Below are 27,136 nucleotides of genomic sequence, written 5' to 3'. Positions count from 1 at the left end.
AAAAAAATCAGAAAGTATTACTTTTTTTCTTTGTCTCGCGATTCACAGGCACGATCGGCTTCTCCAGTGTTATGAAGACTTCAACATCAAACCTATTTCATCCACTTAACCACTGAAAGGAAGGCAATCCACCACAGAATTGGAACTGGGAAAAAACGATTAGCTTTACATCACCCTCTTTCGTAACTCACGTCAGTTACCCACACTCAGTCCTTCCTTGGACCTTCATTGTTAGCCTTTCTTGTCTACGATATGGAAAATTTTACTTTTTAATGAAAAAATGAAAAGACCCTAGGTGTACTGTGAGAGCCACACAGTCATGTCTAACAATTTTTTTTTTCATATTTCTCTTCATTCGGAGGACAGCCACCGGGTCAACAGTTTCAGACTCCAGTGAAGGCTTCACCTCTCCTTTGGGAGATAGAGGTGCTGCTGCTCATCTGAAATGTTTTCTGCTCTTCCAGCTTCCCAAGAGCCTGCCCACCAGAAGCCTGAGTTGTATTTTCCCTGTGAGGCTCCAATAACCTCTCTACTTGGCTTTGTACCTCTAGGTTTCTGCTACTACAAAATACACACTCATAGAATCACCCAGCATTGACTCCAAGGCCTCCGAGGACCATGGCCTGCCATTACGCGAGAGATGTTATTTGCCTAAAGACTTTAAGTTGGGTTCCATATTAGAAGTGGTTTATTTGGGACCTCGCCTGTACCAACGAACTCACGGTGTTTAGCACACCTGACCACAGTGGACCCAAGAAAGGACGGTGCCTTAAAGAGAGCCTGAAGACACAAAGTGAGGGGCGGAGGGGAGTGGCCTGGTTTGGAGGAAGACTGTTTGGAGAGCGTGGCCTTGCAGATCAAATCAGGAGCTGCTATACACTGGCAGTGTCAGCTTGGCAAAGGGCTTCACTGTGGAGATGGGGATTACCACAAAGCCAATCTTAAGATTTGTATAATCCAGGCTGGCTGGGGATAACCTTGAACCTCTTGTTTCCAAGCTTCCACTTCCACTCCCAGGTTTGTAGGTGTGCACCACCACGCCCAGGTTCTGAAGTTCTGAGGACTGAAGCTAACCCCCCACCCCACCCCATCCCACAATTATAGGCAAAGGGTCTAGCACTCAGGGGATGCTGAGTTCACATAAAGAGCTAACCAAAGGGAGTGGCTGAGACCCCCTAGGCACAGCATTGGCTTGGTCCATGGGAAGGCCAGCAGGCATTAACTCCTTTTAGAGAGCTGTTTACCAGCTCAGGAACTAAGAATCCCTTCCCTGGCTCAAAATCATTAGTTAGACATGTTTTCCCTGGGAGCTGTCTTCACCACATCGGATCACAAGATTCAACACACATCCTGCGTTCTTGGCACTTATTAATTCTGGGGAGTTAATTAAAAAAGTGGAATTTATTTTAGGAAGGGAATGCAAACATCGATACTCGTTAATCAATTATGCAAAGCGGTAGGGGTCAGGAGGCAGACCAAGTCTCACAAAACCTCCTGAGACTGGGAACTTGAAACCGAGAGGAAACCCCCACACCTTTATCTCTGACAGCTGTGAAGGAGTTCACTCGCATCCCGCCCCCCAAATATTTACACTTCGATAAGAGAAAATAAAATCCTGAAGTGATTCTCAGCTCATCCAGTCCAAGGCAAATTCTCCTCTCAGCTCTGTTCCAAGAAACCAGGCCTGAAGTGCTTTTTTTTTTTCCAATGAGCATTTATAGTTTGCCAGTCTCTGTGCTGGGCTTTGGGGATAAGATGTTTAAAACAATAAATAGTAAATAATATGAAATTTTAAAAAGACAGTTCCAAGCCCTTTCCAGTCTTGGAACCTGAGAATGGTTCCTTTGTACTTGGAAAGTTCTCTGAGCCTAATGCTGAGGAGATAAGACAGGTGAGCTACAGCAGGGGGATGAGAGCTCTGCGGCTGCCTCTTCCAAGAGAGAACAGAACACGGTCTGGGCCCACAGCTGAACGCACTTTCCAATTTTTGCCCTTGAACAGGGAGCCACTTGACTACAGAAGAAAGGGAAACAGGACTCCGGCACTCCTCCATTAAGAAGTAGCATCCATCAGCCCGCTTGCCTTCCTCACCTCCCTACCCAGAATCCCTTCCGCTGAGCCAAAGGTCTGAGGCTTCCTGAAGAAGTGCACTGACCCTCCAGATGTCGGCTGAAAGTTAAAGGGCGGTGGCAATGGCGGCTTCTCACTTGTGGGTGCTTCCAAAACACTGAATGTGTCCTCGGTTTCCAGCCCCGATGTCATTATTGATGTCAAAGAAATAAAGATCAATGAAGCCAGGGCAGGAAGGAGAAGCTGTCCCTGACACTGGCCACTGAAGTCCAGCACCTGCGCCCCGCCCCCAGGCCCAACTCCCAATCACCAGCATCCACGCCCCGCCCCTTCCCCCCCCCCCCCCCCCCCCCGGCCCCAAGCTGGCTATGCCATTCCCTTATTTCACTCTGGCCTCTTCCACCATCCTCAACCCCCTCCCCCTGCTTCAGGACCAACACAATGTCACTACACAAGAAAAACAGTTCCCCTGCCTGTGTGGCAAACCTGGTGTAGGCAGGGCGTTTTCACACAGGCCTCGATCCCTAGACTTGAGCTATCCAGGGCACTGGGTTAGCACCAACCAGATCAGCTAAACAGAAAGGACCCCTGGTTCCGTTTTCAGGGAGATGTGGCAGAAAGCGAGCCAAATAAACGAATGTTTAACAAAGGCCGCGACTCCGTTTTCAGCTAAGTTTGATTATTTTTTAACTGCTTTTTCAAAATAACATTGTTATTAGTTTCCCCACTAAAACCATTAAGATAACAAGGCAAGAAGATTGCATTACGTGGAGTAGTTCAGCACGGAGGCTTTCATGCACAGCTCCCTCTCCCTATTAGGTGTCTCAAAGGCTCCTCTACTCCCAGCAATCTCTCTGAGTTCAGTCCTATCTGGAAGGCAAAGGCTGAGGAGGTGTGTTTAGTCCACTCTGAGCTTCACCAACAGTGTAAAGGGCAGACACCTACAAATCAGAAAACAGTGAGTCTCTGCGGGTCTGGGTTACTCGCCAAACCACAATCAAAATCAACGAAAGTTTCCACCCACCTTTATGAAGGTGGGAGTATCCACGGTATGGGACCGTTGCCTAGGACAGCGGCTGCTTTGTGAGAGCCTTTCATTAGTGACTTGTCTAAGGACTACCCTTTCATAGTCTAGCCACAGTGGCAAGCATACCTGTAATATTAGCATTTGGGAAGCAGAGGCAGAATAATGCATTCTAGGCCAGCCTGGGCTATGTAACAAAAACCCTCCATTATGTTTTAAGGACTAGGGATATAGCTTTCCCAGTATCTATCCAATACCATATAAACTGGTTGTGGTGGTGCACACCTGTAATATCACTCAGAGTGTAGAAACACGAAGGTTAAGATTTCATGGTCATCTGTGTCTCATTATTGAGTTCAAGGACTCCCTGGACTATGCAGGATCCTTTCTCAAAATAAAATTCTATCTGTTTATATAAGAGATTAGACATGTTGGTTGAAATTAAAATCTCAATTACCTTCTTTAAAGAAAATGAGCTCTTATTCATCAAAACTATAATCACACTCACTTCTATGCAGGCTTCATTTAGCCGAGTCTCTGAAAAACCATTTGAGAGTGGGGCCATCCGCTGTCACCAAGCTAGTGCCGATGGGAGGAGTGGTGCAAGTGACACAGTCAGGTTTCTCTGGTTCTGACGAAAGTTCACATAAACATCACCTCGGCTAGACTGCAGACTCCAGCTGTCCCCCATGACTCTCTTGCAAACCAGGGAAAGGTTGTGTGGGCAAAGTCACCTCAGGCTACACTTCCCAGGCAGGCTGGAGGCCCCACGCACTCTTCCCTCAGAACTAGATTAGCCGAGCAGACCAATGTTCTAAAGGTTACATGTGCCGAGTCCAGTATAGCTGACAGCTAGGCACAAATGCCAAGGTGGAATACCCTTGGCAGCAGGAAACCAAAAGACGGTAAAAAAAGTCTATCTGACTTATTTATGTTATTGGACTTTAAAACTAAAACACAAGATTAATATATATATATATATTAAAAAATATATATATATATATATATTTAATCCTAGAATAGAACCTGACACCTGAGAATCTTCTCAATGCCAGCCAGAGGGGCAGTGGTATTGGAAGAAGCCCCTCTAATTGGGCAAGCCTGGGAAGGACAGAGCTTGCGCTCTCTCTCTCTCTCTCTCTCTCTCTCTCTCTCTCTGCCCCTCTCTCCTCTCTCTCTCTGCCCCTCTCTCCTCTCTCTCTCTCTGCCCCCTCCCCTCTCTCTCTTCTCTCTCTCTCTGCCCCTCTCCTCTCTCTCCTCTCTCTCTCTGCCCCTCTCTCTCTGCCCCCTCCCCTCTCTCTCTTCTCTCTCTCTCCTCTCTCTCTCTGCCCCCTCCCCCCTCTCTCTTCTCTCTCTCTCCTCTCTCTCTCTGCCCCTCTCTCTCTGCCCCCTCCCCTCTCTCTCTTCTCTCTCTCTCCTCTCTCTCTCTGCCCCTCTCCTCTCTCTCCTCTCTCTCTCTGCCCCTCTCCCCCCTCTCTTTCTCCTCCCTCTCTCTCCTCTCTCTCTCTCTCTCTCTCTCTCTCTCTCTCTCTGCCTCTTTCTGTCCTACTACCCTCTTAACTCCCCTTCTGATATCCTAAATAAACTCTATTTTATTCTATACTATACCATCCTGTGGCTGGTCCTTCAGGGGGAAGGGATGCCTCAACATGGGCCCTTGGAGGCACTCCCTTGCCCCATACCTCACCACACCTCCATAGACTATATTCCCTTCTCTTTATCTTTTTATAAACACATCACTGGCTAGCTCTGGATTTTCTCCTCTGTCCTTTGACTTCTCAAATCCCTCCTGTTTTGACCAAAGTTAATGACATCAAGCAATAAGCACAGGCTGGCCATTGAAAACCTCAGAGCCAATAAAAGTGAACCAGAATGACTTGTTGGCACTTGGAGACCGACCATGCTACAAAACACAAGCAGGAGCTCAACCGCAGAGGGGGACACACTCCTCTGGCTTTGGTCTTCTCTGGCGTGTTAGTACAATGACCAAGACCCAGTAAGGTCCAGAAATAAGAAAGCCTTTTAGAAAGCACAGCACAGCCCTGATCAGTCAGGGCGCGTGGCTTAGTTGGCAAACAGAGCAAGCGCAGATCCATCTCAGATCCGGATCACTTCCGATTTGGGTCACCTGTGTAACCCAGGTGCTTAGCCCTCATCGATGTGAAATGTACAGTCAGGGAAGCTAAAAATCACCTCAGGAATCGCATACCTCAGCACTTTAGAGGCCCTCTGTCTAGAGGCAGCTCCCCCTGCTTCTTTATCTCATTTTTGACTACTAATCCCTCGGTAGGGCTTTAATTACTCTGTCACGATGACACTTCTCCACAAACAAAGGCAACACCGTGGAGTCCAAAATGGATTAACTCTTTATTTATTGTCTTATCATCTTGACATTCCATAACTGCATCATTAAAACATATTTTGTTATACACTAGACCATTCCTTTGTCTTCAGTTCAACCTTCTTCCTTCAAAAAAGTAGAAACATTTCTAAATAATCTGTGGAGCCAGTAATTTGCCTGGGAAGGGGGGGTGTCACGTGGTAGGAAAAGGTAAAAGCCGGCTGACAGGCTTCCAACAGCATGGAGACCTGGGATTAAACACTAGCTCATAGCTGGATTATAGGAGTGCCCAGGCACGCGTCTCCACTAATGAGGAACCACCACTAGATCACCCTCACATGGGACCCAGGGGAATAATGGCGAAACTGTAGGTTGAGTGCCTACTGGGGAAGCTCGAGTCGAGCAGCTGAAGCATCTCCTCTTCGGGGGGCACCGCTGCTCCAACCCTCTCCAGTGTGCAGCCGGTACCCGCATAAGGCCTTGGCTCGCACACTCCACGACTCTGCTCCACTTATCCCAGCAACACAGACACGTCGGGGAGACGTGAGGATTATTCTTACTGTAAGAACAGTGGGACTAATACCATGGTATGAAAAACCAATTCAACCCTCCCCGTTATATAAGCAATGGAAATGTTCCTCTCAGAGGCTGTGAGGCGGTGAATATCGTGAGTGCCAAGTTCAGGTTCCGAGACCTCACTCAGAAAGCCTGGTTGTTGAGGTGCGGTGCTCCTTTAATCCCTGTGCTGGGATAGGGAGACAGGAAGAGTAAGGGGCACACTCATGAGCTCCAGGCGCCATGAGATTCCTTGTCTTCACAAATGGGCTGGTCTGGACAGCGATGGCCAGCATCCACACACATGGTCACTTCTAGCTACATCACACCACACACATCACACACATATATGCCCACACATACTGCACACACCATACACCACACACATGCACATATACACCCCCATACACTATACACATATACACACATATATACACCTACAAACACCATAACATATACACACTCACATACCACACACACACACACACAAAACCTCTTTTTACCTGAAAATGTCCTGAAACCAAACCAACATGTACGCCCAAGTATTACCAGAGGTAAAGCAGTACCCAACTAAGCCTCCCAAGCACTCTCCCAGTGCACAGCAAGCACTTAAGATCATCGAGGCAACTGCTGTAACACCAGATAAATACACTGCCTGCCCACGCTGGAGCTGGGAAGAACGAAAATATCCAAGGCAGGATGAATACATGACAGCATTCAGGCAAAAAGTTCTACACGGTCCCCACTACTACACCAAACCTTTGCCTCAAAGGCACAACCAGAATACTGTACTGTGTTTAAAAATTACCACTTTCCTCAAGGTCTGTTTCCTCGGTTTCTGTACTTCCCTTGGGCTAACATGTTCTATATGCGTTTTTGAGAGGAAAACATCTAAAAGGCGGTGAATTTCCTCGTGTTGTAGGTAGATAATTATAGAAAAGCAAAGTGAGAACTTCAAAAAACAAACAAACAAACAAAACAGTCACCAACAGTACCAATCCTTCTATTACCAGGAACAAGGGACTTAAAACATGGGGCCAGGTTGCTTTTCCTTCCAGTTTGCCAAGCAAGCAAGCTGACTGCTACTTGACTTCAAGACATCAGCATTCTCACACACCGCCCTCCCTCGGCCTCCACAGCACTCTGTCGTGATTAATTGAATCAGGATGAAGGGGGACGGGGGGGGGGGGGGGGGTGCACTAAACTTTGAGTCAGGATTCCTGAATTCTAGAGCAGATTCTTCCCTGAACCAGACATGACTGTTGGGTGACTCACTTCACCTCTGGATGCCAGGTTCCTCACTCACTGAGCAAAGAACTCTCAGAACTTAGGAAGCTCCCTCATCCCACCCGGGCGTGAAGGCAAAGTCCTGTCAGCCGCTGAAGCTCACTGGCTACCAACCAAATCTTATTTTTAAAGAACTTCAACTTGAGTGTTCTGAAAATGTTACCAGAAGAACACATCTCTCCCTTTCCTTCCCGGCCCTGTCCTCCTAACCCCTGAAGATATTTTAGGGAAAAAAAAAAAAGTAACCTTTCCCCTGTTCCTCTGCTTTTCCTTTTGGGGGTGAGAAAACAAACCAGACAGCTGGCCTCATACAATTTCTAAGCTGGGACACTGTTTCCAAGGTAACAAGTTTTTCAAAAAAAAAAAAAAAAAAAAAAAGCAGAGATAGGTGTAGGGCACTGGCTATGTGGATGAACAGGTGACCCTTAGTTACTTTATAAATAGGCAAGAAGGCAGACAGACTCTTCTCCACTTACACCAAGAGGAGTCTGACGCCTTTACGACACGTGCACATGGTCCTCCTTGCCAGTGTGGTTTCTAAAATATAAAACCCCAGAGGAGGCTGCGACGGTTAATCCAGGGGAAAGCAGCTTCTGTAGAGTCTGCAGGGTCTACACAGACACGGAAAGGGGCATTTCAGCATGGGCCCTAACTACAGATGCCCTTTCTACAGCTCCCTCACAGCCACAAGTAATGGCCGGCTCGCCACACAGTGAGCGACGGCCCTTTCCCATCTCCTCCGCACCGAGCTGCATGCATGCATATGAGATACACAGTCCAAGGACAGCTTTGGCTTCCAAAGGAAGATGGGGAGCCAAGGAGGTGCTGCCTTCCCCCGTCCCATAGACAAAGGCAAGGAACTGAACCCCCTGGCAGCTGGAAGGTGGTACAGCCACCAGCCAAGGGTGAGGGGGCAGAGGGCTAGCAGGTCTTCCTGCAGCGGATGTCCCGCCATGTGTGCCAAGGGCCATTCCCAAGCCTTTCTCCGAGAAACATGAAGAAGCCGAAGAAGGGAAATGGTGGTGCACTCGACGTGGCAGACACAAAAGCAAACAGAGTTAGGATCCTGGGAAAGAGGTGGTTTGCTGTGGGCACCCGGAATCCAATTACAGAGCCTACTTGGCACAGCCCGGTCCAATCTCCTGTGCCTACAGAATAATCTAGGAGCACCCAGACTCCACCATTTCTAGAGGTCTGGGGTTCAAACAAAGACCTATTTGTGTTCTCTTGGATGGCCATGCTGCCAATTTGTCTCTCACCTTCTAAATGAACCTAATTACTCAATCTCTTCTTAGACCGGCTGCCTTTTCCTTCGCTCCAGGAAAAGCAAGCACGCGTTACTCTACTCAAAAGTGTGTGAGTCCTGACCAGGAACTCTGCAGCAGGGACAGGTACAGGACAGAAGCACTTCACTGCTCTGACCCGGGCCATGAACGCGCACTTCCAAGCTTTCTAGTAGCCAGTGCCCTTTGGTGTCCTCCTGAAGGTGTTCCTACACCCATCCCACAGGGATCAGTCGCAGGGCCTCACGCATGCAACACCTCCATCCTGTCCTCAACACACCCCTTGCCAACCATCTTGTCCCATCTCCCAGGCTGCTCCTGTCTACTCTGCAGACTGGTTGTCCTATCTCAGTCCTTTGAGAGACCTTTCATTTTCCTGTTTTGTTAAACCTGTATGTCTCGAAGAGTCAACAACCAGTCAACGTCCTCGTGGTCTCACAGGATGAAAGGTAAAAAGGCTTCCTTCCCTCTCTTAAGACTTTGCTGAGCCTTTTTTAAAAACCCCAAGCCAAATGCGCCAATGTCACCCGGTTGCAGAGGATCTGCCCCTGCCATATGTCTCACTGAGCAAAAAAGGGCAGCGTTGGCGTGAACTTCGATTTCCCAAGAAATGCTAGAGCCCCCACTTTCCACTCTCCGAGCCTGTCATTTCTCAAGAGGAACCTTGGGGACTGCGGCTGCCAACTTTCACAGACTCCCTTCTCCTACCTCTTGCTCTGAATATGTCTAACGTAATCTCATCTCTCTTCCCGCAGGCCTTCCATTTATTTCTGTTTACTGCTATAAAAATCTTACAGGTTTCCCCACCCTTCCCAGTACTCGGGAATAAAGGACAGAGCAGACTAAACAAAGGAGAGGCAGAGGACAAATAAAATCTGGTTCTGAGGCTCAGGCTCAGTTCCTGGGGCATTCCGATGTGCTTCACGGAGGGAAGAAGCCCTGCTCTGGAACAGGCCGAGTTGCAACTCCTAGAGGTTGCAAATGCCGCCTCTCTAAGGTGAGCTCTCAGATAATGTCACCGAGCGTGCAGTTAGTCAGTCACAGCTTACGCTTATGAGAAGCTTTGTTTTTTTAAAGATGTCTTCGCGTACGTCACGTGCCAAGTTGTTCTTCAGGTGAGAAGGTAGGTTAACAAACTGTAGACGCTGCCTAGGAAGTGCCGTGACATTGTCCACGGACATTGTCCACGTGAGAGAGCAGATCCGGGACAAGTCAACAGATGTAAGAAGGCTGCACTGTGGAGACAGACTCATTCCCCAGGACGCTCTCAATGTTTCCGACATAGGAAGAGTTGCCCAGGACTGATGCAGGCTGCAACCCAGACGGCCGTACGCCAGAACACCGAGTTCCCCCACAGCAAGCCGGGGTATACACGTGCTCGCTTGCTTCTGAGTATTTTAGGGTCAGCTAATCTCCTGGGACTAAGGACCATCCTGAGCCCCCAAAGGTGGGTGCTCACCAGCTGGGTCACCGCCAAGGCTGAGAGGCCGGAAACACTCTGGCTTTCCCTTATGGCTCTGACGATGGCTCTACCAGACAAAGGAAGTAGAAAGCATCATTACCAGACAACCTGATTCCCTTATAAACACCAATTTTCTGTAATTGGCCAGGGGGTGAGGGGTGTCTTTCTTGCTCCTTGGCAGAGTTTCTTGGCATTAGTCGGGTAACTGTCTCCTTTCTCCCACTGCCTAGATCTACATCCAGGGACCAGGCTGCTGCCCACATATAGAACACTAGAAATAAGTCCAAAGCAGGAACACCAATGACATAATTAACCTTTTAAAGAAATACTTATCGCGACCCCCTCCACACACACACACAATTTCATTACCTTGTGGTAAGTATAGGACTTTATTTGTTTTGTTGTTGTGTAGAGCAGAACACAATTCAGTGAATTTCTCATCGGGTGTTACAATGTTGCTATCGGTGTGGGGAGGGGCTATCACTGTGGGAGCCCCCCTCCCCCGCCACGGCCGCCCGCCACCCGCCTTTTCTACCAACTTGCTATTTCAATAGCACATCAAGCTCCATTTCCACAGTCAAATCTCCTCCCTGTGTCTGCAATCACAGGTAATGAGGCTCCAGTGAGCACATTTATTCCGAGCCTGGCAGCCATGGTCTGTGATTCTAGTCACATGCCTGTGTGTTAAGAAACTGAAGAGCAAACCAGGAAATGAAGGGACGGACGCTGTCCCCATCTCAAAAGGACCGTGTTGCCAACAAAACAGCACCTGTGGTTGCAAATTATTCTGGCCTTGTTCCCTCCTCGTCCCCTGGATTTACAAAATGAACAGGGCGTTACCAGACATCTCGAGGCGTAACCAGGCAGTCGGCTGGGCTCTACGGCGGCTGGTTCAGAGCCAGCTTCCCAACAGAGAAGGGTTTACAAAGGCCTACCCGGTTCCCACATCTCGGCTAGTGTTCTAGACATCCCTCTGTAGTGAGTACTTGCCTTTCTGGCTGTGACAAAGTACCCAACAAAGCAACTTAAGGAAGGGGGGCCTTATTTTGGCTCACAGATACAGGGTAGGGTCCATTCTATCAGAAAGTCACAGTGGCCAGGAGCCTGAGGCAGCTGGCCTGGTTGCATCTGCCCTCAGGAAGCAAAAGGAGACGTTCTCGCTCTCAGCTCACAGTCTCCGACTTTTTGACTGCTATGTGGGTCTTTCTCATCTTTAGTAAACCTAACCCAGAAAATCCCTCACAGACACACACCCCAGAGCTCTGTCTCCTAGGTGACCGTAAACCCCATCAAAGTCGACAGGGTTAAGTATCACAACCTGTGAAATGGCATTCTCAACTCAGAGCTGAGATCCCCAAGCTCACAAAATAAGCTACCTCCCCAAAGGGAGAGCTCATCAGGGTCATGATGGGTAGCACATCCAAGCCTCCTGACCTACGCAATGTCCCCCGGAGGGCCCGGGCTCTGTCAGCCCAGTTGTCAGTTTTGAGAGAGGCTGAGGGTGATCTTGAAGGAGCTGGGACAGAACTGCTTCTGCTCTTTCTGATCTGCTTTTTCTAGGAAAAGGGCACATCCCGGCCATCAACAGTACACCATGTACAGCCTGGCCCTAGACCCCAACACACTATCATACATCAGCCACCCCCCCCTCCAAAAAAAAAAAAAAAAACCCTCAATATCCCACTCTAACGTACACTCAGTCCTAAGCATACAAGAGACAGAAACACAATCGTCTTTCATTATTTTAGTTTGTCATGACAACAGATCACTGTGATATTTTGAGGTCTTAGACCACAAGTTTCTCAACACAGGACCAGGAGGAGAAGAAGGAGTGGGGGTAGGGGGGAGGAAAGAGAGAAGGAGGAGGAGGAGGAAGAGGGAAGTGGGGGAGGGACGGAGGAAGGGGAAGCACTGCCAGGCGAGACACAGGTGACACCCCAGATTTCCAAACCCATGTGCTGATCAAGTAGCAATCTGCTCCCACACTTGCGCTGCCCTGGATCCAGGCAGGCTGACGCCAGCACTCTGTCCTACCCAGCTTCCGCCAGGCACTGTATGCTCTCTCTTCATTGGGTCTGTTTGCAAAGGACAGGGAGCCGGTGTTCTGAGTTCAAAGGCAGAAGGGATGGGAACTGCAGTCAGTTTTAACATAAAAGAAGCAGGACAACAGGAAAGGACAAAGGAGTGTGCCAAAAAAAAGAGCTCTCTTCTGCTGTTAGTTACACTTTTGAAACAATGTAAGTATGAAGCTTGCCAAAGGGGTACAGGAAAATCCTGGGAAAACATGCACTTTCAAAGGTCTCCAAAGCCCTCTGAGAATAACAGACTCCAGAGGGCTGTTTAGAAAGAATTAAAATGGAATAACAGTCTGAGCATATAAACAATTCCCAGTTTTGCAGATTATAATCTAAAATGTCATTTCTACGTGCTTTGAAACTTGAACTTACCTATAGGGGAAAAAAAAAGCCATAATTGATAAAAGAAGTTATAAGGAATGGCACAAATGTCTTGCATTTACATATGTGAGCCTTTAAAAAAAACTTTGATATATAACTCACTTAAAATCCACTCCTGATGCGTGTACATGTTTTAACAAGTGTGCACGTCCATTCAACCATCTCTACAGTCAAGCTCTGTACACCATCACCACAAAGTTCCTTTGTTGATCCCTGCATGCTGAACCCAGACACTCACCTATCCGACTTGTATAACCACAAATTAGTTTCATCTCCACTAGAATATCATCTAAATGGATTCGCACAATGATTCTGAGTTTCCACGCACGTTGCTGTATACATTTAGAATTCCACTCCTTTTTGTTGCTGAGTAGTATTCCATTGTATGGATCTACCGCCATTCACCAAGTAATGGATACTTGGACCAATTATAGGGTTTTTTGATATTTATTTATATTTACAAGTGTGTTTTTGCAGACGCATGTTTCAAATGATTTAGAGTAACTCCTGCATGCTTTCCAGAAGATGATGTACTATTCTATACTGTGATTAACAGTAAAGATTAAAAGCTGACCTACAAGTGTCTTTTAGCCTATGGCATGTCTGATATTGAGTGAGCTTGTGGTTTAGGAGACACTGAGTAAAGCTCTCCTTGCCCACTTTGGCCGCATGTCAAGGTTTCTTTTTGACAAATTTCTATTGATGCATCCCTACTTTCCCTGGCCTCTGTGTGCCTGGTACACAATGCTCACACCAGCCCAGACTCACCCAGATAAAGCCCCAGAGTGTGGCCACTTGGGTGTCCCATTCCCAAAGCCATGTTCTTCATGCTGTCTAACTGGCCCCAAATAAAAATACCTTCCCCTGCTAAACTACTTGCAAGGATTGGGAAGGCCACAGGACCAGATGTCACCCTATGTAAAGAACTGGTGACCCCTCAACGACAGTGGTCCTGAGTTTACGAGACAGGTGCACTGCTGTACCCCATGGCTGCTTTGCTTCCAGATGAACTGACAGGTAACGCACAACAACACGTGGGTGCCTTACAATCACGGGAGGTGGGGATGCTTGCTGGCAGGTAGCTGAGGTCAGTTCAGGGTGGGAAGTTTACCGGATTTACAAGCTGGACCTGCCTCATCCTCTTCTCCGCCCCCCACCCCCACCCCACCACCATTATTGTTTCTTTGGTTTCTTTCCTCCTTCTGCACCCCAGAACTCACAGATTCTCACACCACATCATGGTCATTTGCACCACAGTAGTGACAACAGGATGCCATGTGTAAACTGCAGGTTGTCCTCTACACCAGAGCAAGACGGTTCTGTGCCACCTTCCAGTTCCTCTGGACTGTGCCCTACCTGGCACTTAGCAGTCTGGCTAGCTAGCGTCCTCAATCCCTGGACCAAATGTATACGGCTCACTGCGGATGCTCCTTAGTGCCATATCTTCAGTACCACAGACTTTCATGGTGCGGCTGAAGGAGATTCACCCTGGACCTTTTAGAAAAACCACGTTTTAGAGGCTCAAGTCACGGAGCAATTCTGAGAGGCCAGAGAGATGAACCTGTCCTTAAATGCAATGGCTGTTCTTCCAGAAGACCCAGGCTCAATTCCCAGCACCCACACGGTAATTCCTAACAGTCCAGGGGATCTGATACCTCTGTCAGCAAAGACACAGACGCAGGCAAAACACCCATACATATTAAAAAAAAAAAAAGGAAAATTTAAAATTTAAATTATTTTAAAAGGAAGAAAACCTGGTACCAAAGCCAGCGTGTTCGTCAATAGATCTGAAACCTGACACCGTCATTGGTTGGCCACCTCACACCAGGGTAAGGTACAGAAACAAAGTCAGGGCTTTGAACCACTCCACTGTGCTTGTCCTCTTCTGCTATCTTAGCCCCAAGAGTAACTCTTCCAGCTCATGCAAATTATAAGTGTCTGCGCAGCACTGAACTGACAAACCATGCTGGGCCGTGTCATCAGGTGGGCAGCCGGGCTCCTCTGGGCTGTGCCTGCATTGCCTGCCCCACAACTCCTACTTCATCCCCAGCCCATGCACCTCCCCTTCAAACCTCTCATGGCTCTGCAACAGGCAACGGGCTCCCCCAGAGCATGGCAAAGTCAGTCACACAACCCCCCACGTCCCAACCCCAGCCATGCACTCTCTGAGGTGGCCCAATACCAACAGAAACTTAAAAGACAGTTACTTTCCTGACCATCCACAATTTACTCAGGTCATTGTGAACTGCCACTGTGTCTGCTACTCCCTGTCCCTACCTGATGCTCACCTAGACAGGTATTAAAACACACTGAGCAACGATTAAAAAAAAAAAGATGGATGGATGGACAGACGGACAAACACATAGATAGAATACACACACACACACACACACAGAGAGAGAGAGAGAAAGAGAGACAGACAGACAGACAGACAGAGACAGACAGACAGACATTCGTGTCATCATCCAGCCTTGCATTGAGGCCTTGTTCTTTTTCCAAAGTCACGATGGAATATCATCCAGAAAGTCTGAGACTTGACCTCTGGGAACTTTCCTAGCCTCAATCTCCCCCAGGCTTTGACCAAGTCTCACCTTGGTACCAAACAACAAAACAGGGCTATTTTCGCGAGTTCTTGAGCTTTCTAAGGGCTATGTTCTAGAAGGACGAATGTTCGGGGAGGCTGAGCAGACTCACACCCAGAATGCTGTTCTACCCCACCTTATCGTGGTGACAGGGCCACTAAATCTCCAAGTGGCTCTGAACCCAGGAACTGAGAGAAATCAGCAGCAGACTTTCTTATCAAACCGCTAGCCCTGCATGGACGCATTCCCGAGAATAACTCACAGAGCACTTCCCAGCACGAAGTACGGCTTTAACACTACAGTTCACAGTTCCGGGTATGAAAATCCAAACTGGACTGCCCTGGGGTAGTTAGTACTTGCTTAGGAGAGTTACACAAAGCACGGTGCATTTTTAATAATGTAAAAAAAAAGTTTTATCTACTTAAAGGTTTCCAACTACCAATTCCAAAGTAGAAGGCAAGGCAAGGAAACCATGTACTGAGCGCACAGTCCCTGCCCTTTGAGGTGTCTGCGTTGTTCTTGCTGCTGTTTTTGAAAATGTATCTATCTCTCAAGGCTAGCCTTGAGCTCTTGAAACAGTATCTATCTCTTATAGCCAGGGCTAGCCTTGAGCTGTTGATCCTCCTTCCCTGGGGTTGATGGTGTATAGCACCACTCTATGCTAATGTTGTGCTGGGTTTGAACACGTGGCTTCGGCATACCAGGCAAGCATACTACCAACTGGGCTACATTCCCAGCCCCCAGAGTCTTTCTAATTCCTTTAAATTTTCTGAGTATTTCCAAAGGGAGAGAGAACCCTTCAGCTCGGTAAAGCAATCCAATTTGAAGCTCAAACGCTTTACGGTGTTCTCATTCCAGTGTTAAAAATACACTTTCATCTTCCCAAGGCGTCTCTGAATAACCGTCAAGCAACTGATCTGGAGGAAGATGGAGGGCACAGGTCTTCATGGAGAGGCGAGGGAGATGCCGGGGCAAAGGCTTCCCACCCTCAGTTCAGCACCCCTCAGGTAGGAAGGCTGGGCCCCTCCTTCACCGTCAGACCCATCACATGCTTCTGAGCTGCCATTGTCTGAGTAGAACTAACCATCACCCTCAGGAGCGGTATGGGATGGGCAGCTCCCAGTGTCATCTAGTGGGGCCCCTCCAGCTCCTGGCAGCCCCACAAATAACTTTGCAAACTAAGGGAAAAGAACGAAGCTCCCTGAGGAGCCAGAGTCTCTCAGGATTCCCATGAAAACCCAACTGTGGGTAGAAAGCTGTCACAGGATGTGATACCACTGGGTGTCTGATAAAAGCCAGCCAAAATAAGAGCACATCAGTGACAGACCATAAAACCTCAGAGGTTAACAACAGAGTCCCTCGCCCAATGACACCACGAATACATGTGGGGTTTTCTTGTTTTTGTTTTTGTTTTTTGAAGGAAGATGTCTAGGAAGGCTTAGTGGTACAGACCTCTAAATCTCAGCTAATGGGAAGGTTGAGATGGATGGATGGAAGGAAGGAAGGAAGGAAGGAAGGAAGGAAGGAAGGAAGGAAGGAAGGAAGGAAGGATGGATGGATGGATGGATGGATGGATGTTAAGGTCAAATCTAGCCTAGGCTACAGAATACATCCAGGGCCAACCTAAGGAACGTAGTGAGATTCTGTGTCCTTTTTGTTTTGTTTTGTTTTGTTTTTTCTTTAAGTAAAAGCAAGGTTGAAGATAGTCTACTTGCCCAGTCTCAGTACCAAAAAGAAAAAAAGAAAAAAGGAAAAGAAAAAAAGAGGATAAAGATGAAGAAGAGAGGGGAGGAGGGAGACAGTCTAAGGCAGATGGAGTAATTATTTCCCCTTTCCTACATGCAGCTTTCATCATTTATTTGCACATGTCCGTCTTTCTATATAATATATATGTCTGTGTGTTGTTTTAGTCCGACTTTCCTTTTAGATACTTTCCATCTGTAATTAGAGCATGGGTTTTTGTTTTTTGTTTTTTTTTTTTTTTAAAGGAAACCATTTGGGATGCTCTACATGAAATCTATATACACTGCACCTATCCATAAATTGACACTTTTCCCCACAGGATTTCACGAGAAACACTTTTAACTTGGAACCTGATTCATTACAGTGCAACATGCGAGACACGCTGCTGGAGTGTGAATGAACGCAGTCTGATTGAACTCGCAGCATTCTAGACTGCGGTGCAGGCACACACACCCTCAAGGATGCCTGCGACACGAATCCGTGCTCTCCGCAAGGATGCTGCGATGGGAAGCCATATGTCTCTCCACAAAGCTACCTGTGATGTGAATCCACACACACCCAACAAGGCTACTGTTAACAAGAACCTATACGTCCCCCCAATACCTGTGACGAGGACCCATATACCCTCTGTCCAAGGATGCTGTGATGGGGACCTCTATGGACCCACGTGACAAGGACTATTTTCTTCCTTGGATCTCTGTTTTTTTAAACCCACTTTACTTCTCTCCTAAAATGTGGTGTTTCTCGCCCTCCAGATGCTAACACGTAGGCCTGGAGCACTCAGAGACCTCTATGGCATCTAGGCTGCCCTGTCTTGCGACAGCAACTCTTGGTAGAATAAGTTCACACTGACACGAGTCTTCTGGTGGCCCACAGTTCCCCCAGGCCCACTCTGTCTAACTGTTTCCCTACCCCCGGGGATTCACCAAAGACCCAGACTTTATCAGGTCCCAACACTGGCTGGTGCCAACAGGCAGATGAGGCCCAGGTATCCTGGCAAAGGGTCTCTAGCAATGCTTAGCCTGTTTTAAATCCGCTTGTCTCTCTCCAAAAACAATGCATGCAACACCCTCCACCCCCTGTGAGGAGAAACTGACCATTCAGACCCACGCCTTTGAACCACAGGTACACGGTCATCAGGGTGTACCCTTATTCAGCCCACCCACTGCAGTGTTTTCTTTTTCTGGTTTTGATTGTTTGAGGGCTTTTCCCTCAAAGTCCAAAACTCTAACACCATCAAAAACGTGTTCAGGTCTTTGCTTTCTCCCACACTCCTGCATCTAAATTGTTTTGGTGGTGGTTGTTTTAGTTTGGTTTGGGTTTTTTTTTTTTGGGGGGGGGTGTTTTGGTTTGGGTTTTTATTTTGATTTTTTGCTCCTCCATGGAGAAAACTGCAGACCTCGACAAACCATGTGTATTTCTGTTTTTAAGGATGCTTTCTATCACTCTGAAGTGTTAGAGGGGTTCACATAGCAAGTCAGGGTGAATTCAAGGTGGTCTAAAGGCTGGTGACAAGAATGGAAAGGGTAAAAAAATAAATCAACAGCAACAGTGAACACAAAAGCAAGTTTTTCAAGTCCAGGTACCACATTGAACTCAACTAAAAAAATCATTCAGTAAGAAATACTTCTGACCACGCCCCTCAGATGACTGCCGAGCGGAATGAGATGTACCAGGGAGGGTGCGGGTACAGGTCTTTTTAAAGCAACCCTGCTCACTCCACTTGGAGCCAGGCAGAGAAGACCAATCCAGATCAATCCAGACTAAAACAGGCAGGGCCTGTTCAGCAGTAGAGGCAAACTAAGTAGTCTCTCCGTGTCCCTTCCCATGGCCCTTGGCACAGACACAATCACCCCGTGTGGGTGTCTTAGAAATCAGTGTCTCCGTAACAGTGGTGGACAGCCGGTGGTGTCTTATACCTGGGGACAAGAGTGGTGACCAAGGGAAGATCCTGATTCAAGCTGCAGCCACTCCTTTGTGATCTTGGGGCCAGGGTGCCAGTCCACTCCACAGACCGAGCGTTTCTCACAGGGGGCTTAAAAGGATGCTTCTGGCAACTCCCTCGCCATTCGCTGTCACTTCTCAGTGCAGGGGGCTAATGCCCCTAAGTCCCTCTTCCATGGAGGGTTAGGGCAGAAGGCAGAAGAACTACTTCCAAACCCCAGGCTTGGAGGGAAAAGCAGTCCGTGATGAGCTTGGGAGAGATGGCCACAGTGGCTTCTCGGTGTGCAGAACAGGAGGGCCCTCTGTCAGTGCGAACAGGCTGAGGTGATCTGCAGTCCTCAGCCCAGCTACAAGGAAAGGCCTCGGGCCCAGACAGCAACCGTCTCCAGCAGAGCCCACTGCAGCCCTCCTGATAGGAAAAACATTAAGCTTTGACAAAAGCCGAACCAGCTTCCCTCTTATTGGGGTTCACATTTAGTTATAAAAAAAAGTAGGGCTTTCATCATGAGCCAGGTTGGCAGAGGCTGTCCGACAGACACTTCCAATGACTGGGCCCCTCCCTCAGTGCTTTCCACATATTGGTGCAGTGAACGAACGAAATCCAAGAAGCACATTGGAAGTGGTGTAAAAAGAACAAGCCAGTTAATGAAGGGCAATTGTCAACAAATGATAGCATGTCAGTGGCAGCCCTGCCACTCTGTCTCTATTAGCTAACCCCTCGCCTGGGGTCCCTCACCATCCTGATGCCAGATCAGAGAGGAGCAAGGACCAATGTGGCAGGTAGGTCCCCAGAGCCTCTGAGTTCCTTTCAGTACTAGATTCCCCAATGCTGCCTGGTATGGCTTCCCACGCAAAGACAAGGAGACTGCTTTAGGCAAGGAGTTCAAGGTCAGCACAAATTTAATTAGCTCCTTAAACACCCATAGGTGAACAAGCCTGGTGTGTACCCCCAACCCTGGGGAAGAGCACATTTGCCAAGCTCCCTGGAGAGTGCTATAATCGGTAGGATATAATTTGACATGAGGCGCCCATCTTTGAGGTCACCTTCTCTCTCTTATTTGGGGAGAGGGGCAGTATTGCAAATCAAACCCATGGCCCTACACATAAGGAGCAAGTACTCAACCACTGAGCCATACCCCTGACCTTGAAATCACTTTCTTAAAGAAATAAGTCACTTCTGATGTGCTTGTAGGAAGATAAAAGAGAGGATATGTCCCGGATTGTGGCACCAATGTTGTGTTTATAAGAAGATAAAGGGGGAGGGGATATGTTCTATGGAGGTGTGGTGAGATATGGGAAAGGGGTGGCTCAACAGGCCCATGAGGGATCAGCCACATGATGATATAGTATAGAATAGAGTTTATTCAGGGCATGGGGAGGGGAATTAAGAGGGTAGTAGGGCAGGGAAGAAAGAGAGAGAGAGAGAGAGAGAGAGAGAGAGAGAATCAGAGACAGAGAGAGACACAGAGAGACACAGAGAAAGACAGAGACAGAGAGAAGAGGAGAGGAGGAGAGGAGTAGAGTAGAGGCCAGCCGTGAGTACATGGAGCACACAGAGAGAAGTGGGGAAGGGAATGGGGAGAGAGGGGACAAAGGGGGAAGAGAGAGTGAGGAGGCACTTTTATAGTGTCAGGCATACTTAGACAGATGCTAACAACTTCTATTCCAGGCTAAGACATGGTGACAAATGCAGTCAGCAGGGCAGTCTGTAAGAAGGCACAGTTCCCCCTCCAGTCCAGGCCATGATCTGAGTCTCCACTCTATTTGGGGACACCTCAGTCACAGGAGACAAAAGCCGCTCACCAGCCCCAACTCCACTAGGTAAGAAAAGGACATTCCTGGGGCCCCCACTGCTTACTGAGTGGAGTTGTCTCCCAGACAGAGCTTGTCTCCCAGACAGAGCTTAGAGAGCTCTCCAGGCCAAGTGGCCAGAGTGTTTTCCTGACAAACAGAAGACATTCCCTCTGGGCTGACCTAGCCCTGTGCCCTCTCTGGGCCTTTGGAGGGTGGCGAGTGGCTGAGTGGCAGTGGATTGTGCCTGTGCTTGTCCTCACCTGAAAGCACAGGGACCTCCTTACCTGGTCACACACACTTCTGTCCTGTATTGCATGTCTCTAAAGATTCCCTAAGATCCCGATTCCAGACTAGGGAATAACCACAGTTTGTTGTAAAGAATTAACTGGGTGAGCTTTCTTCCCTGTCCCAGGAGGGGGAGAGGGAGGAGGAAGCTGCCTCCAAGCTTCACAAAGACAGGCTGGAGGTTAAGGCTTTCGCAGCCCAGCACCGCACGCAGCTGCCAATGAGCAAAATGAAAAGCCTACGAGACAATGGCCAAACATCAAAGGATTTACAAGAGCAAGGTGCGGCCTTCCATCAAATTCTTTTGCTTCAACTAATCTTTCAGTGCGTGTAACGGGTTTTTTCAGGTGAAGTCCATTTACAGCTCCTCAGACAAAGCCAACCGTCAGGAGACTTTCCTCAGCAGGCCTAAGCAGGCATAGAGCTAAAGCTGACAAGTCATTCTGAAAGCACAGGACCAAGGAAACAGGAAAGACACAGCATAGACCACAGCCACCTCTCCCAGGGTCACAGTCCTCAAGGCCATAAACCTCTTCAAGCACCCGCCTCCACTTTCTTACATCAAGTCCTCCCGGACACTGTTCCATGGAAACACAGTCTTGGCCTCCCCACGCTCCTGCCTCCTCTCCATCCTCAGTTTACACACTTCTCCCCCTCTCACTTCCTCTCACTCTCTCACTGTGCCCCTATTCCCGTCCCATTTTTCCTGGCAGCAATAACCCTAATTTATAATATTTGTGAGACTTTCCCCTCTGACATATTTACATATTTATTATCAAGCTCTAAGATAGACGCACAGGTATCACCAACCAGACAAGAATTGGTGTCTCAGTTAGGCTTTTACTTAGTTAACCCTAACTAAGTTACCACATCACAACCAAGAAAAGTCTTATAAAGCACCAACATTTAATTGGGTTCAGAGGTTCAGTCCATTATCATCAAGGTGGGAACATGGCAGCATCCAGGCAGACATGGTGCAGGAGGAGCTGAGAGTTCTACATCTTCATCTGAAGGCTGCTAGCAGAATATTGACTTCCAGGCAGCTAGGATGAGGGTCTTAAAGCCCACACCCACAGTGACACACCTACTCTAACAAGGTCACACCTAATCCAACAAGGCCACACATCCTAATAGTGCCACTCCCTGGGCCAAGCATATACAAACCATCACAATTGATTTGTCTTTTTTTTTCCCCCCCACATTTTACTGACAGTGATAATCACCAAGCTCAGGACAAAGTCACTTCAAGAACAAGGGAAAGCAGAAGAGACACATGAATTTGAGGTTCAGTACCCAGGGCTCAGGAGATGATTCAGTCAGCCAAGTGTTTGCTACCAACATAAGGACCGAAGTTTGAATCCCCAGTACCCAGGGGAAAAACGATCGTACTAGATCTGAATGTCATCCTAGCACTGGGAAGGTGGGAGACCCTTGGGGCTTCCTGACCAAGCTAGTCAGGTTCCGGGAGAGAGCCTGTCTCCCAAAATATCTAAGGGGCCCTGCACTCTAGCCTCTACAGACACACACAAACACATACACTACAGCACAGGGTCCAGGCCCAGCACTGAGGGTTCAGTCTCAACCAAGCAGGAGTAAACTCAGAACCTGCTTTGTTTTGGGTTGCACGGGTGAGCTGATGCCCTTTGCAGAGGAATATGTGAACTTGACATTTTCCCGTCAAAATAACAAACTGAAAGGTAACAAGGTCCAGTCAATGGCTCAATATGAAGGGTCTCAAGAAAAATTCACTGTAATGAATTCGCAATTTCTGGTAAGCACCATCTCCCCACAGAGAAGCGGGCTCTTGAGCCGTGCCTGTGCTCCACTCGCCTGAGGTATCTCAAGGTATGTCTACTGTGCCATAAATGATGGAAGCAAGACCCACCTGGTGCATTCTGGTCTCAGTAAGCACAAAGAAAAGAGTACTTTGTGAATAAACAAGAAATCTTTATCGCTGGGCTATTGTAGCCACTGCCAACATTTTATTCATAATGCTGTGTTCTCTAATCATGCAAATGTAGCCTTTGCAAAACACTGAGGTCCAAAATCCATTCCTTCATAACACAACAGGGTCCCAGACTGTTTACTTCAACATCTGTTAACACGCCAGGTTTTGGGGGTTTTTTCCTATAAAAGCCTCTGGTCCCCTTCTGTAAACATCAAAGTTTTGGCCAAACAACAAGCATGGTATCGAATGCAGTCCGGCCCTGCCTAAGATATCTTCTGAGAGTGGCTGTGGTACAAATTATTACAAGTTACAAAGAGAAACTTGGGGAACTGGAGTGCTGGAGGGTGCTGTGTCGATTTAAAATCGTGTGTCTGTAACTACCAAATATCAAGTATTTAGTTTGATCCCCCCCCCCAGTGGCTTAAACTGCGTTTTCAAGTTGCTTTCCAATTTTAACCCTCCCTAAGCACCGCCAATTATGACTTTCAGTCTTCATCTAGCTGACTAAAGGGCCCCTTGCATCGCTTTATGCGCGCCTCGTTTCTGGAAGTGTTTTTCCCGTAGAGTCGTCTATTCTGTAGCTTTTTTTGAGACAACAGCCAACTGCCTGAACAATCGCTTCCCTCTAAGGCAGCAGCTTAGCAGTGGCCTGATCTCTCAGAAATGACGTGTGATCTACCCTCACCTTTTCAGTATGGGTGCGGGAAAGGAACGGAGCTCGAAACTTCAGGGCCTGGGGACTGAATCAGAATTCTGCTGTCGTCTTCAGTTTTATTAGTCAGTCTACTTCGACTCAGCCGCAACCCTGTAAACCAGCCCCTTCCCCCCACACCCTCCCCACTCCCCTGTGTTTGTGGGTACTCTCAGCTTTTCCTGAGGGCAGAAGCTAATACCTAAGACAGGGGCAAAGATTTCTATACACGGATGGCTCCATCCCAGCTGATTGGACCACAAGTGAGCACGTGACCCGGGCCAGCCAATGGAGAGGTGGTTCAGCAGACCTCCCAGAGGTCAAGAGAGGCCAGGGCCATGCTCATCCTCTTAGAGCTCTCGGGGTGTTAAAAATAAAGGGACGACATTGCATTTCAATGCCTACATTGAACAGATTAACATTTCTAACACCCAAACACTCATGACTAATTATGCCCTCCACGAGACAGTTACAAGAGTTATAAAACATATTAATTCATGGTGCACTACAGGCAGAATGTCTGTTAATGAGAAACAAATTTAAATTTGGATGATGAATGCCACCATCGCTTCATCCTGCCAGCTTGCCTCTGTGACTAAATGTGTAAGTTCAGGAGGATAATGGGAAAGCACGTGGGCGTAGCGCCTGAGCTCCTGCTTCTCCGTCCGCAGCCCACGTCTACCTGTCCTCTCCGACCACACACAGATGACACCGCGATGCCCGACAGCCTGTACCCACGTACCTCGAGTTCCTCTTACACAGAGATGATGGTTCCTGGCCCATCACAGTCATCCTGGCAGAAACGTTGATAAATTATTAGTCATAAACTATTTCCCAGTGTTCCTGTGGATCTAGAAACATCTGTCAGCCCAGTACCTATGAGACCTAGCCAAGGACCACCCATCCTATCCTTAGCTACCCTCAAGGCTCCCGCCCTTTGCCAAGTGCCATCTGCTACAATGACATCCATGCTGGACAGTTTTTGCATCTTGAAACCAAGCTGATGTCACAATATTCTTGCCAATCTTTGAAAGGCTGCTGTTAAGTTACACCAGCATGAAAATCTCAGGTCAAGGAAAAGACAATCATCCCTGGAAAGTCTCGAGGGCCTGACTCCCGTACCCACTAGTGTAAGTCCTTTGAATCGAACACCACGGTTTGCATATAAGCTCTACATATCCTCTGGTGTGATCTCTTGAAATCATCTCTAGGTTATCTGCAGTACTCAGTGAAGAGAAAATGCTCCTGCAATAGTTATAGTACGGTTCCACATACTACAGGACCCAGAAAGAAGCCTGTGTGTGCCCAGAACAGACATAAATTAAAACAAAACTGTGCAGTGATCGGGGGTATTGTCATGTACTATCCGAATGATAGTATTATCAGTATGATAGTATTATCGAAATACTCGGATGTGGAACCGGACAACACAGTGCGTTTCTCTCTCGCGCCTGGCTTTCTAACACTCCATAGAGCCGTCCCTACTCCCCATCCTGTACCTCTGCTTCCTTCCCACAGGTTAAGGACACCAAGTGGAAGGAAATGTAGGTAAGCCCTGAGCTCTGCTCCTGAGAGGTAGCAAGCTCAAGAGGAGAACTGGAGCTCCTAAATTAGTTCTACCTTAAAACAATGCTGCTGGACTTGGGTGAGGACCAGACGGCATCCCTCCCTGATGCTGCTGGATGTGGGTGAGGACCAGACAGCATCCCTACTGTCAGGTGAGAGTCAATGTAAGAGATCGTTTTTTTTTTTTTTTTCTTTCAGTTCACTCTGCCAAATGCCACTAAACAACAAAGAAAAGCACACTAAAGAGCCAAGGTGTCAAGATGCTTAAAAGCTCACCTTCCCAACTTAGAAGTCTATGCCGGACAGCCTTGTTCACCGGAAAACATTCTAAGGCCTCAGTGTCTTCCAATTCTCAGCATCACGACTGACCAGGTAGCCGCTAAGTGCCTGTAAAAAGCTCTTGTGGTTCTCTGGCAAGCTGTCTGGGCCTTTGCTCTCTTAAGAGTGATAGCAACTAGTGTTGTCTCAACAACGGAAGTAACAGGACAATTTATAAACTCCAACAGAGAAAATGTGCATCGTTAACATGACGACAGTAAACTCTAATTCCCAAACACTTACACAGCAGTTACTGAAAAGCACTCTCTAAACCTTGAAGAAAGAAAAAAAAATTAAGAAAGGTATGTGTCTTAAATAAAATTCGTGAAGCCCGCATTTAGGAGGAAATACTAAAAGACATTTTTAAAAATCAAAATTAAATCATACTTGGATGTAAGATATCATCCATCCAGTCCAGGTTTTCATTTTATTGACAAAATTAGCCAGGCATAGAGACATTAAATAATTTGCCCAAGGACACGCTGTTAACGAGAGGCAGGATAAATACGAGAATCCTGCCAAGAATGGTTTAACTATTCCAAAAGGGCATTAGAGGATGTTAGCGACGTCTGAGATAGGCTCCTAGTCTTCAGAGGCCAAAGTCAAGAGGACAGCCAAGCCCTCCCACGAAGCTTCACTCTGTGCGCCACACAAGCCAGAACTCCAGCTTGATGAGCGTGGGACGCACGCATCTTTAGTTCCTACAGTCACACCTTTCCATCCACGCCAAGGGCGGCCAAACTACACATGGTGCGGCAGCTGACACCGCTTCTAAATCTGTGGACCACTCCCACGCAGTCGTGACCCTCTCAGACGCCAGGATCAGCTTCCCATCCCATTGCTGCTATTGTAACTACACACACACACACACACACACACACACACACACACACACACACACACACCTCACTAAACCCCAGGAAGCCAATGCCAACTGTGCCAGCCCACCAGCTGAGCTGCAGCAGCTGTCCCAAAGACATCACTCTAGGACCTCACTTCCTGTTCTGGCAACTACGCCTGTGTCTGTGCCAGTTCGGGGTCTGGCCCATCGTTTTCAAAGCTTAGAACTGGACAAGCCCCAGATATCCAAGAAACCATCTGTTATAAAACCCTCCTCCCTCCTCCCTCCTCCGACTTCGCTTTTCCACCAGCCACAGCATCTGCCACCATCCTTGCTCGTCTGAACAGAGGGCATTGGGACTCTCATCCACAAGGCTCATTCAGACCTGGCCCTGAAAGGGAAGAGCCACCAACTTAAATCCAATGTTATGAAGCAAACTAGTTCACATAGTCTACGTGGCAGCATGAGCTAGCTATCACAGATGTGTATGTGTAAGTGTTGGGGGGAGGGCACACACGTAGGTCCAACATTGACACCCAGTGCCTTCCTCCATTGCTCCCCAGTTTATTTATTGAGGAAGGCCCCCTCAATCAAATTCAGAGCTCACTGATTTGACGAGTCTAACTCACAGGTTCGCTCCAGGGATCCCCTGCCTTTGGTGTCCAAGTGCTGGGATTGTAGGCATTGACCATGCCTATGACTCTTTTCCATGGGTGCTAAGGATTTGAACTCTGGTCCTTACGTTTAAGCAGTAAGTGCTCTAACTACTGAGCCATCATCCTCATGACCCATATTTATTCTTTAATAGGAGCTTTTCACAGCAAAATCCTCAGGGACAAGGAGAAACACGCTGAGAAGGAGCTCACTAATATTACACTAATATCCACACCCAAGAGCATAAGCTTTTCCTTCCAAAGAGAAGCAAAGCCAGCCTTCAAAGGCTATT

The 27,136-nt window shown here is 47.9% G+C and overlaps 1 protein-coding gene across 7 annotated transcripts in view; it reads right to left on the bottom strand.

The window, feature by feature from the left end:
- Positions 1–27,136, bottom strand: part of Tspan5 (tetraspanin 5) — a 163,599-nt gene that overhangs the window by 94,028 nt on the left and 42,435 nt on the right. Inside the window, exon 1 of one of the 7 annotated variants that reach the window (XM_087627903.1) lies at positions 25,308–25,518. The gene's annotated coding sequence lies outside the window, so the exon portion shown is untranslated. 7 annotated transcript variants of the gene reach the window in all.

Source organism: Rattus norvegicus, chromosome 2 (genome assembly GCF_021556685.1).
Source record: "Rattus norvegicus strain SHRSP/BbbUtx chromosome 2, alternate assembly SHRSP_T2T, whole genome shotgun sequence".
Classification (NCBI taxonomy): domain Eukaryota; kingdom Metazoa; phylum Chordata; class Mammalia; order Rodentia; family Muridae; genus Rattus; species Rattus norvegicus.
Note: the sequence above shows the minus strand (reverse complement) of the source record. Positions and strands in the feature narration are given on the sequence as shown.